A 10,366-nucleotide genomic window follows, 5' to 3' on the forward strand; every position below is an offset into this window, starting at 1 on the left:
AGGTAATGACACTCTGTCTGATCCACACATAAACACAGAGCTGAGTTGCTCCATCACCAAGCTACAAAAACCTGCTGATTGGCTTAAATTGACAGGCTGGTTTTTTGATGGAACAGCTGAATCTGGGTATTAACTGACAAAACATTTAGTGATTGTTCTGGAAAATGTGATCATATAACATATCATGTGTAATCTTCACCAGAGGATAGATGTCCAGAGGTTTAGACTCCTAAACACTTTAAGGGTTGGCTGAAACATTGACTCCCTGAATGCTGAGGTCAAGGATGAATTTGAAAACCACTTCTTTGTTTAGTTAAACCAGGCCATGAGCTGTAACATACATTAGCACTGGAGGTCAAGTTGAGCCTGTTTCATGTCACCATGTCTGCAGACCTACCTGGAATTTAGGTAAAACGCCACTACAGCAAAAAAAGCAATAATTCTCAGATGTGTGGTATTTGGGTTTTGAACAGCCAATTTATTAAACTCATTATAATGAAAACTGTTGGTTTAATCGTTTCTTTGTGTGGCTTTTGTTAATTGCCAGCTCAGCTCTGAGAAAGCAGCATTCCCCTCTCCGGTCGTCAGGGACTTAAGGGAAGGACTGAATCCGAGCCCCGACCGAGACGAACAATGGCAGCTATGAAAGGCGAGGGGAGGGGTCGCCTAATGCAAAGAGCCACTTTGTGCGCGTCGGAGAACCAAACACCAACAACTGCAACTTTCAGCCTGAGGTACTGTGAACCTTAAAGCAGCTGATCGTATAATGACACTTTATTCGACAACATTTGCTCATTGTTGCTTCATTGATTCAGCAACAAGCGGGAAACTTTGCTGGTGACAGAGGCCGGAGACAGTTGGCGGAGAGGACGCGGTTTCTGGACACAAGACGCTGCTGCGTCAGCGCAGTGCGCCCGATGCACCTGCTGAAGGACAAAACGCACCAGTGGGAAAGGTATGGAGTCCAAGTACAAGTGCACAATATGCTTCCTAAACTCTCCCATCCAGGTTGTCGACGTAGTAAATCTCTGTTTTCTTTCTACTTTTCCGTGTGCGGACGTTTCTGGGGAAGGTTTTTTCAGGGGAGCTCCAGTAAACTCTTCCAGTGAACCACCTCTCTCCCTGCTCGGCTTATTTAGAGCTGCTAAGCCTGTCTCGGGAAAACGTGATTATCCTCAGCCCATCGATACGCAGGCTTTCTTTCAAGACATGCATGTGAAAGGCTCTGCGGCATAATAGAGCAGTGGGAGCCTGTCTGCTTGTATTGGGCCGTATGGGAATTCTCACTTGTCCATGTGAGTGAAACAGGCCACAATAAATACCGAGGTTTCTGCAGTTTTCCCTGTGGACATAAAAACGGTGAAATATTTGGTAAAAATATACGAAGCAGTCCCAGGTCAGATCTGAGCCCCACGTTTCCCATCATTTCTACCAGCAGAGAGAAATGCTACTGTAAAATAGCAGCATGTCCCACCACAGCAACATCAAAGCAGACTCACCATGAGGCCTTTACCAGAACAATTGCTCCATTCTCTCTTGCCCCCCCAGCCCCGACCACCCCCACAACCCCCAATTCCCAATTTCCACTTGATTAAGCCCTAAACTGGGCAGAGTTGAATCTGGAGGGAAAAGGGGGTTCAGTGATTCCGACGCTCTGAAGTCTGACAAAATAGGAGGAATGTTCTCTATTATCAGGCTGTTGAACCAAAATGTTTTCAACAAACTGTGATTTCAATTCCTCACACATGAAAAGCAGGAATGAAACCTTGGTATTTCTGCTAGAAAACTAAACAAATGATCAACTTACTGCTTTTTGCATCTTCTGATTTTTTTTTTATGACGTGACATTAAATGATGTGATTATTGATTATAAGTTGTTTACTGAATAATGATAGCATCCTCATATCTGCATAATTGGCTGCACTGTACACCAGAACCAGTCATTGATCAACCCTATAGATCCTGCACATGTAACCATAATTAAATCCGTTTATTCAGAAGTGGATACTAGTTTTTAGGCACCAATGTAGTTTTTTGACAGCTATTTGCAATTCAGGGAAAAGTTCCTCTTTCGGTCCTTTTTTATTGCACAAACCCTTTGGTGCTACTACGAGTGCACTTCTCTCCAAAATCGAAACGCTGCAGTTTAAAGAGTTGAAATAATGCGCCCTTGTCTTCTCACTGTTTGTAAGCCGTTATCTCGATTGGTGAGAGTAAGCAGAAGCAGTTCACTGTACACATTCTCTGCCTGGTGTTGAGGTTGCTGGGCAATGTGAGTGTCTGGATGCTCAGATGGCTTTTTCTTCCTCAGGCTTCTCTCCATCTCTTTCTGCCCCCCCCTCCGCTCAGCCTGTCTCTCCTCTTTTGCATACTAATAGATGGAGCAAAGGCTGATTACAAATCAGGGCTGTCAAACAGATTATTAATAACCTGCACTCTAAGCTCTGTTCATGTGAACTCATTCTACCATTGTTGTAGTTTTTATAGTTGTCACTAACTGACCATGAAATACAGCAGCTCGGTCTCCAGTTATGGTCTGGTTAGTTTATAGTTTCTGTTGAAAGGCATAAAAGGTTTTCATTTATCGTTGTGTTGACCACTAGAGGAGGGCAGTGTGCAGCTTCTGTTGAGGAGCAGTTATGACCCAGTGTGAGATCTGCTTAGTTTTTGCTGTTTTCGCTCTGACAAAACAGAAGTGGAACATGTTTGGGAGATGCAGGCACTTTGCCCCAGATTGAAAAACCACTTAACTTCAGGAGTTTATCTCCATTGCATCTTTAAACAGGAAGGAACCATTACTTTGACAAAAGGTCACAAACAGAACGAGTGTTTAGTTTATATAGAAACTGCTGCTCTGAATTGCAAAAGGAGACACATACACCGTCGGCTGGCAAAATACCACAACGGTGTACTGAACATGGAAATTTTCAGTTTTTTTGTAAATTGTTTTTTTGAATTATTTTATTGTAAAATGAGGAGTAACGCAGCTGGTCTGGAACATGCCCCCTGTTCGTATTTCTATTCATATTTCCATGTAAATCTGCACTTTAAAGTTTTAAATATTAAAGTTATAGTACTCTCTGCATTCTTTTAAGTTTTAGTTCAAACCTCAGGAAGGATTTTCCTTTCAGCCGTAAATTCATGTTTTTATCATGAAGTTATGCTCATGTATGTGACAACCTCTACATTGATACGTCTACCTAAAAGTGGATAATTAAAAGAAGTGGAAAAAAATAGCTGCATTTACTCAAATACTTTGCTCTTTTCATTTTACGTAACGTTATAATTAACTACAGTACATTTAACTTTTTACTCTCTTAAATTTGACAGTTAACTAATTTACAAAAAATACTTAAAATACAAAAATATGATTCAACTTTATTTCAATTGTATTTTCTTTGAAAAAGTGAAAAGGTTTGGTTGAAACTCCTCATTCAGTTGTTTAAAGCTACCTACCTCTGTGGAGTTAAACTTAAAACTAGTTAAATACAGCACAGTTTTAAATACTGTTTTAGTACAGTTTTAAATACTGACACAGTTTTAAGAAAATATTTTTACAGCTTAATTATATAATAAAAAGGTTCTTTGTGATTATTGTGGGTTTGCAGATTAAATTGCTCAAAACAGTAAAACAGAAAATTGGATCTACTTCAACAACAGAAGTTAAAGGCTTAAACACAGCACTAATAAATAAAGACTAATATGAATAATAATCCTGCATTTATACTGTTGTCAACATGTAACACGGCACCATTACCTATTTTTTGCTGAATATACAGAACCCTTACCTAAATAGGATTTTGAATTCACTTGATTTACTATCATTATTATTATTAATATTATTTTGAGGTACTTTTAGATTTCATACTTACCTTCTGCTGCTAATACTCCTACCACCACTGAACAAAACATACAAACATATTTAAATATTAATATATTTAGTATAGAGAGTAGAGAAACTCAGCATTTTTTGTCTGAGGAACTCCTCAATGACATTCCTCTGCGATCCCTCTTCCTGACAGATGCTATCCTCGAGAGACGGGTATAATTAGAGCTATGGAAACAGGAAACACCTCGCCCTCCCTATCGTTCTCTTCCCCTTTTCTCTACCTTCTTCTTCTTCTCGCTCTCTGTCTCCCTCTCTCTCTATCTCTCTCCACTTTGTGCATTTATTTGTACAAACTATCAGGTGCAGAGACACTGAGTATGGTCTGTAATGAGTCTCGTGATAGTTATCGCTATATCTTACGTCCTTAGGTTTACTGGAATGAGGACGTGGCTCATTCCTTGTATTTTTTTTTCTGCCTGAAAGCCATTAACAAGCTGAACGTTCAGTTTGGATAGTTCCACTGCTGCCCTGCATCTGTCTGCCTGTTTGTAATGAAAAGTCAGATATTTAGTACTTTACTGAAAAAAATCCCAGTGGGCTACTAAAGTTATTCCCTAAATGTTATTCCTCTGTACAGTTTGACTAACTGCCAAAAAACAAACACTGTTGATATGAGACAAGGAAATACCAAGTCTCACATTTCAGAAGAAACCCCTGATATGTGGTACTGTGACCTAATAAAGGGCTAATTGGCTAATTGACATTTTTCTTTTTGTGAGAGACGTGTTGATGCTCATTCTACAGTCCTCATTATGTCAGACGGGCCCTGATATTGCATATTATTTCACGCTGTCTGAACTTTAATCCTCCCAGACTGTTCGGCTTGACTTGCATCACAGTGCTTTGGCTTTGAGTACCAGTGAGTCATTTGTGGTGACTGTTTACACGCCCTTGGTAGTTTCGTCCAGTGTGAGGGATGTGGGAAAGGGGCCTCTAATTTCTGCTTCTTCCTCAAAAGATTAAAGACCCTGCAGAGACCAGGTGTACATTTCAGACCAAAGATTAGCCACCCATCATGCTTCCCTTCATCTTAGACCACATAAATGACTTGCACATGCACAATACTGTGCGTCTGTGAAGGTGTACCGATTGTGTTTTTGCCCAGAAGCTTCTGTTGACTCTTTATTGAAAGAAGTGCACCAGCATTTCCCAAAGCAGTCTCCCCTTCAACTCGGGCACACAGAGTTCAAGTGAGAGAAAAGTCTGCATTTTCAATTGATTAAAAGGGGTGGCTCCCACCTTCCCACCTTCCTCTAGTGGAATGCACACCTGGAGGTGTTTGCTGAGTGGCTCAAGTAGTCCATATAACAATGCAGGCTGACGTGGTGCCATCAGAAGTACTTGGGGCAGTTTGCACTCAAACAGGCTTTGCAGTATCTTTACAGATCAGCAGGTCTGTTGTGACATCTTTGATCTTTAATTTGTAGGACTGACAGAAGAACAGAGAGGTCAGGGAATTTTAAGTTGACTGTTCCTTTACATTAGCAGAAAAGGGGATGAAGTTATGGGACCAGTTGTAAAAATGAGTGCAGCAATAATTCAAAAGTGTTGCGTACATTGACTAAGCAGTGCCCTGGACATTATGGAACAAAAAGCACAGGCATGGTGCAGCTTTCTGGGCTTTGCTACTATGACAGGCCAGTTCAGCTGCACTGCTCTTGGTTCCCATTATAATGTACACACAGGAGGGAGATGAGTGTAGATAAAACAACTTGGTTACGCCCCACCGAGGAATTGGGATGCCCAGGGGGTTGGGAAACCTTCTGCCTGGCTGGTCTTAATATTGTGATTCTTCTCAGTCAACAAAGCATTGTGTTTGATAGAACATGTCAGGTTCCTCCAGGACCTGGGGGCTGGTCCTCACGTTTGGTTAGACAGCTGTCAGCCCCTCGGAGCACAGAGGGCCAGCAGCTACTCATGTGTTGTTGAAAACCTCAGAGCACCAAAGCAGAGTGAGGTAAGTGCTGATTTTCAAAACAATTGAGCAGCTTTAGATGACTTTATTTTGATTCAGTGCTGGGCTGTTGAGTTAAGTTGGGTTTGTTGGTCTTTGAGATTCAGTCACCGCCATCAGCTGTCTGGTCTGAGGCATGGTTGTGTCTTTGGAGACTGAACTAAATCACATGTTTTTAAGTTGACCTGAAGCCAAAGTTAAGGATGGCAGCTGTTGTTGAGGATTTACAGTATTGAAACTATATATATTTAAAATGTTTCTGTTAAACTAGGAATAGACTGCTGTTGTCTGGTTTAATAACGTCTGACATGACCAGATAAACTATTAATAGAAATGTTGCAGTGCAGAAATTCTTATACAATTCTTAAGGCAAAATACAGCCTTCTGATTGGACTGGAGTAGTATGTATTGTCTTATTACAGAAAAATAGCTAAAGTGACAGAAAAAAGCTAATAGATTCTTTTGAATCTATTAGCTTTAGCCAAAAAACTCTTTATGTGACATAGTAAGTGACTCTATAGCTTGTAGTCAATGTAAATTCTTGTTGAAAACTATTTATGGTGCATGGTTACACAGGCAAGTCTGTGCAGGAACAGGAAAATCTAACATCAGTGTGTTTAATGTAGGATTGTTTGTGGTATTCGGCCTTTCAGCAACACATAGATTTGATTTACTTAGAGGGGGAAAGCAATTCTACAGGTTTGATTATTGGGATAACTTAATTTTATTATCTCTACTCTTTTTATATACTTAAGTGTATTTACTGTACATTTACAGTAGATGTACAATTGGTCAGACTGAGTGTGTCCTTTAGCTCCTTGAAGACTTGAACTGTGGAAGCTGCTGCTGTAACTCGACCTGTCCTCCTCCAGCCACCTGTGCTCGCGTGCCCAGAGAAAACACTGGCTTTTGTGTTGGAGTGAGACGCCCTCACAGCAGGGGGCTGTGGTCCATTAGGGGGCTATGACAGGTGGAATACACTTCTTGTGTTTTCCCTGCAGTAAACAGCATGAATATGGTTGGGCTGTTGATGGAACAGCTGCACTACACTGCCATGGAAGAGGAGGAGGGTAAACCCTGTTCCTAAGACATCAGATAAAGCAACTACACTGGAAATGAGATTTTAAGATGCATTTGTTTTTAAACACGTCTAGTTTAAAAGGGCACTTTTGCATGGCAGTGAGAGATGAGGGGTTGGGTTGATAGAGCATGTTTGTTTTTTGTGCATTTGTGTAGTAACGAGTCTGAAATGTGCAACAGCATCACTGAGTCTGAGACCAGGAATGGTTCAGTCCTAGTTACCCCACTGACTGTTTTTACCCGCCTAATGGGACTGGTTAGAAGGGGCAGAAGGGGCAGTAGCTGTGAGAGCCTGAATGATGATGTGATGTCAGTTCTCAAGACTGTGTGAGGTGGACAGGAAGAGTGATGACTTGTTCACTCTGTCCTCAGCTTAACTACTATACAGCCTGAAATCGACCTGTAAGTATAGAGTTTCTTACGTTTATTCACACACTTTCTTTTATTTTGAATTATTTGTGCACGCAGTTCATCTGTGTGATGTCCAGAATATATTATATTTGTTTGTTTATATATTTGTTATATTTGTACACATTATATTTATTAGTATATTTGTTTTAGAAGTGTCAGATATGGGAATTGTTATTTTTGTATTAAACACTGAGTACAAATGTCAAATGTGATGGTTTCCGGTTATCAAAAGTGAGAATTTGCTGCTTTTCTTAGTTATACATTCAATTATACTAACTTTTATATTTGGTTGGATATGTCACTTTGGCAATTTTCATTGTTTTTGATCAAATCAAACGGGAAAGACTGTAGTCCTACTTGGTAAGCAGTCACACCACAACCTTATTTTGTTTGTTTAAAATGTGTTAGCAGGTTCATGTATTTTTAAGCAACTCTACCAAGCTGTGATCCCTGACCAGCTATTGGCCGTGTAAAATATTATGCTAAGGTTTGAGATGAAGAACATGTTGACGTTTAAAGTTTTCCTCACAGCTGTTCTTGGGTGGCCTGTGTGGTACTGTGAGGTTGGTACAAAGTGATGTTGGACCAAGGTGTCACATTCCACAGTATGGTGTGTGTGTTTGTGTGTGTGTCAGTGTGTGTGTACTTGTATGGTGACACATTGTAAAGACCAGTTTCAGTTTATACCATGAGAGTCGGGATATCTCGGTAAAGTGAATTAAGCCCTGGTTTTGGGGTTAAGATTAAAATTTAGGTTAAGGTTGTGATTGTGTGTGTGTGTGTGTGTGTGTTGTGTGTGTTGGTTCTTCACCAGTCACCACCCACTTCTTTACAACAGAGCCTACGTTTGAGCTAATTTTGCTTAAATTTAAGATAAAGTTAATCCTTCAATTCATACCTCTGTGTTTGTTTGAATGTGTGTGTGTTTGTGTGCGTCTACATGAGTGTGTGCATATAACTCACTGCAAAAATCTTCCAATAGTAATAAAAACAACAGTTTTGTCAATCACCCCTTTAAGTCTGTCTTATGTATGTTTATCTGTGCAGTTACGGTAAGATATGATGATGAAACTGGAGCTCTCATGTCATCTGACTAATTTGTTCCCTTGATAGGTTTATCAGATCGCGTACCACCCCTGGGACTGCCGTATCTGCTTTTTCAGATCACATAAATATTGTTTACCAGTAGAAGCATGCGTAAACGAGTCTATTTTAGACCTTACAGTCGGCAATGGAAAAACAACAGGAAAAGTTAAATTCTTAAACAGAGCTGCATGTACAGAACTTTCTGATTTGGATCAAAACGTACCGTACATAGAAATACATCACTACTGTGGAATAAATCACCCTCAATATAAAATATGGCTACAAGTCTTGGTTCCAGGACATAATGTTGTTTACTGTTTATCCCAGCATGGAGGGCATGCTCCTGACTTAAATCACCAGGAATATGAAAACACAGAGACCTGAAGAGCAACACGTCTACGTTCCCAGATGGGACATACAGTATAAACTTTCTGAGTGGGGCACTTTGAATTTTATACCTCTTTATGTAAGAAAATACAGAAACATGGCCTTAATCTAATGCCTCGCAGTTTACATGTCTTGGAGCTTCCCAGTAAACTCAAATTCATGAAGGACATAAGCAGCATGTGAGATGATGTTTAAAGTGTCTGTGTTTGTCTCTGTACATATGTAACTCAGAGTGAACAGTATGTGGTGGCAAATGGAGAAATAATTAAAAGGAGAAATATTATTTGACATAAACGTGTCATGTGTTGATCACACAGTGAATGTTGTCGTAGTATCTGCATTGCTACAGATAAAATATGACACAGATGTCCTTCCTTTTAATTTTACATTTGTATTACCAACAAATACATAGGTATACCCACCGACAGTCAATATGCATAGTAGTTTTATCATAAGAATACTGGAAGAGCTGACTACTACTATAATTTCTAAAAGAAATTAAACCACTATAGCAAATCTACAGTGCCAGTTGTTTTGTTTTGTTTTGTTTTAAGAATAATTGATTAACTTTCTACTGATCGATACTGATACTAAATTAAGTGTATCTAGTTGTGCTTTCTTTTAATGTGGTATTTTATATGGAAAACTAAACGTTTTTTGATAAGGCATGGATTATAAAATTCAGTAAGATTTTGGAGTGCTATTTAATCTGATTGCTCTGTTGTTATTCTATTGAATCTGACTGCCCTGTTGAACAGGAGGTTACGATGCTGGACATGGACTGTAACGTTCCCAGTGTGAGAGCTTTGCAGGGCTTTTGTTGCTTGCCATTTCCCCTTATTTCCTGTCATCTCTCTGCTGTCAACTGGGGAATAAAAACATAAAATGCCCCAAAAATACTTAAAAAAACATTTACTTCAAATCTGAAACACATAACTAGTCTCCATGTGGTTAACATGGCTGCAGCCTCACTTCCTTGGCCAAAATTACATAGGACCGACTGAAATGTTATTCAGTGGGCACTTGCTTGGTTGGCTGATGTGCCTGCATCTTGGACGTGTGCCGACACTTGGATCTCTGTTGATTTGAACTTGACCTGGTTTGTTGCTTATGTGCAGTAATTTCAGTCCAATTAGAAAAGTAAGAATTAAAAAGAAGGAAAAGGAGAAAAAGGGGCTACTGTAAGTTACATGAAAGGAGCAATGCTGCCCTCACTAACCAACCCAGTGGAAAAAGCTGGGGTAGCAGAAATTATAGGGTCAGCCATGTTAGAAAGAGAAGAGTGTATATTTGCATACCGTGTATGCAAGATATGTGTGGGTCTGTTTATACAGCAGATTATACAGCAGATATAGACATAAGTCTAAAAATAGGTGCGTTGTATATATAACAATGCATGCAATTAGTGATTTATACTGTCACTTCCCAGAAGTGAACTGCATCAGTGTGCATTTCCCTGAATACTTGTGACAACATTAATGTAACTACGATGTGTTTGTGTGAGCCCATGTGTGCTGTGTAGCTGCAGCCACTGACTGTGTGTCATACTGTCTCTGTTG

The sequence above is a fragment of the Mastacembelus armatus genome, chromosome 16 (genome assembly GCF_900324485.2).
Source record: "Mastacembelus armatus chromosome 16, fMasArm1.2, whole genome shotgun sequence".
NCBI lineage: Eukaryota > Metazoa > Chordata > Actinopteri > Synbranchiformes > Mastacembelidae > Mastacembelus > Mastacembelus armatus.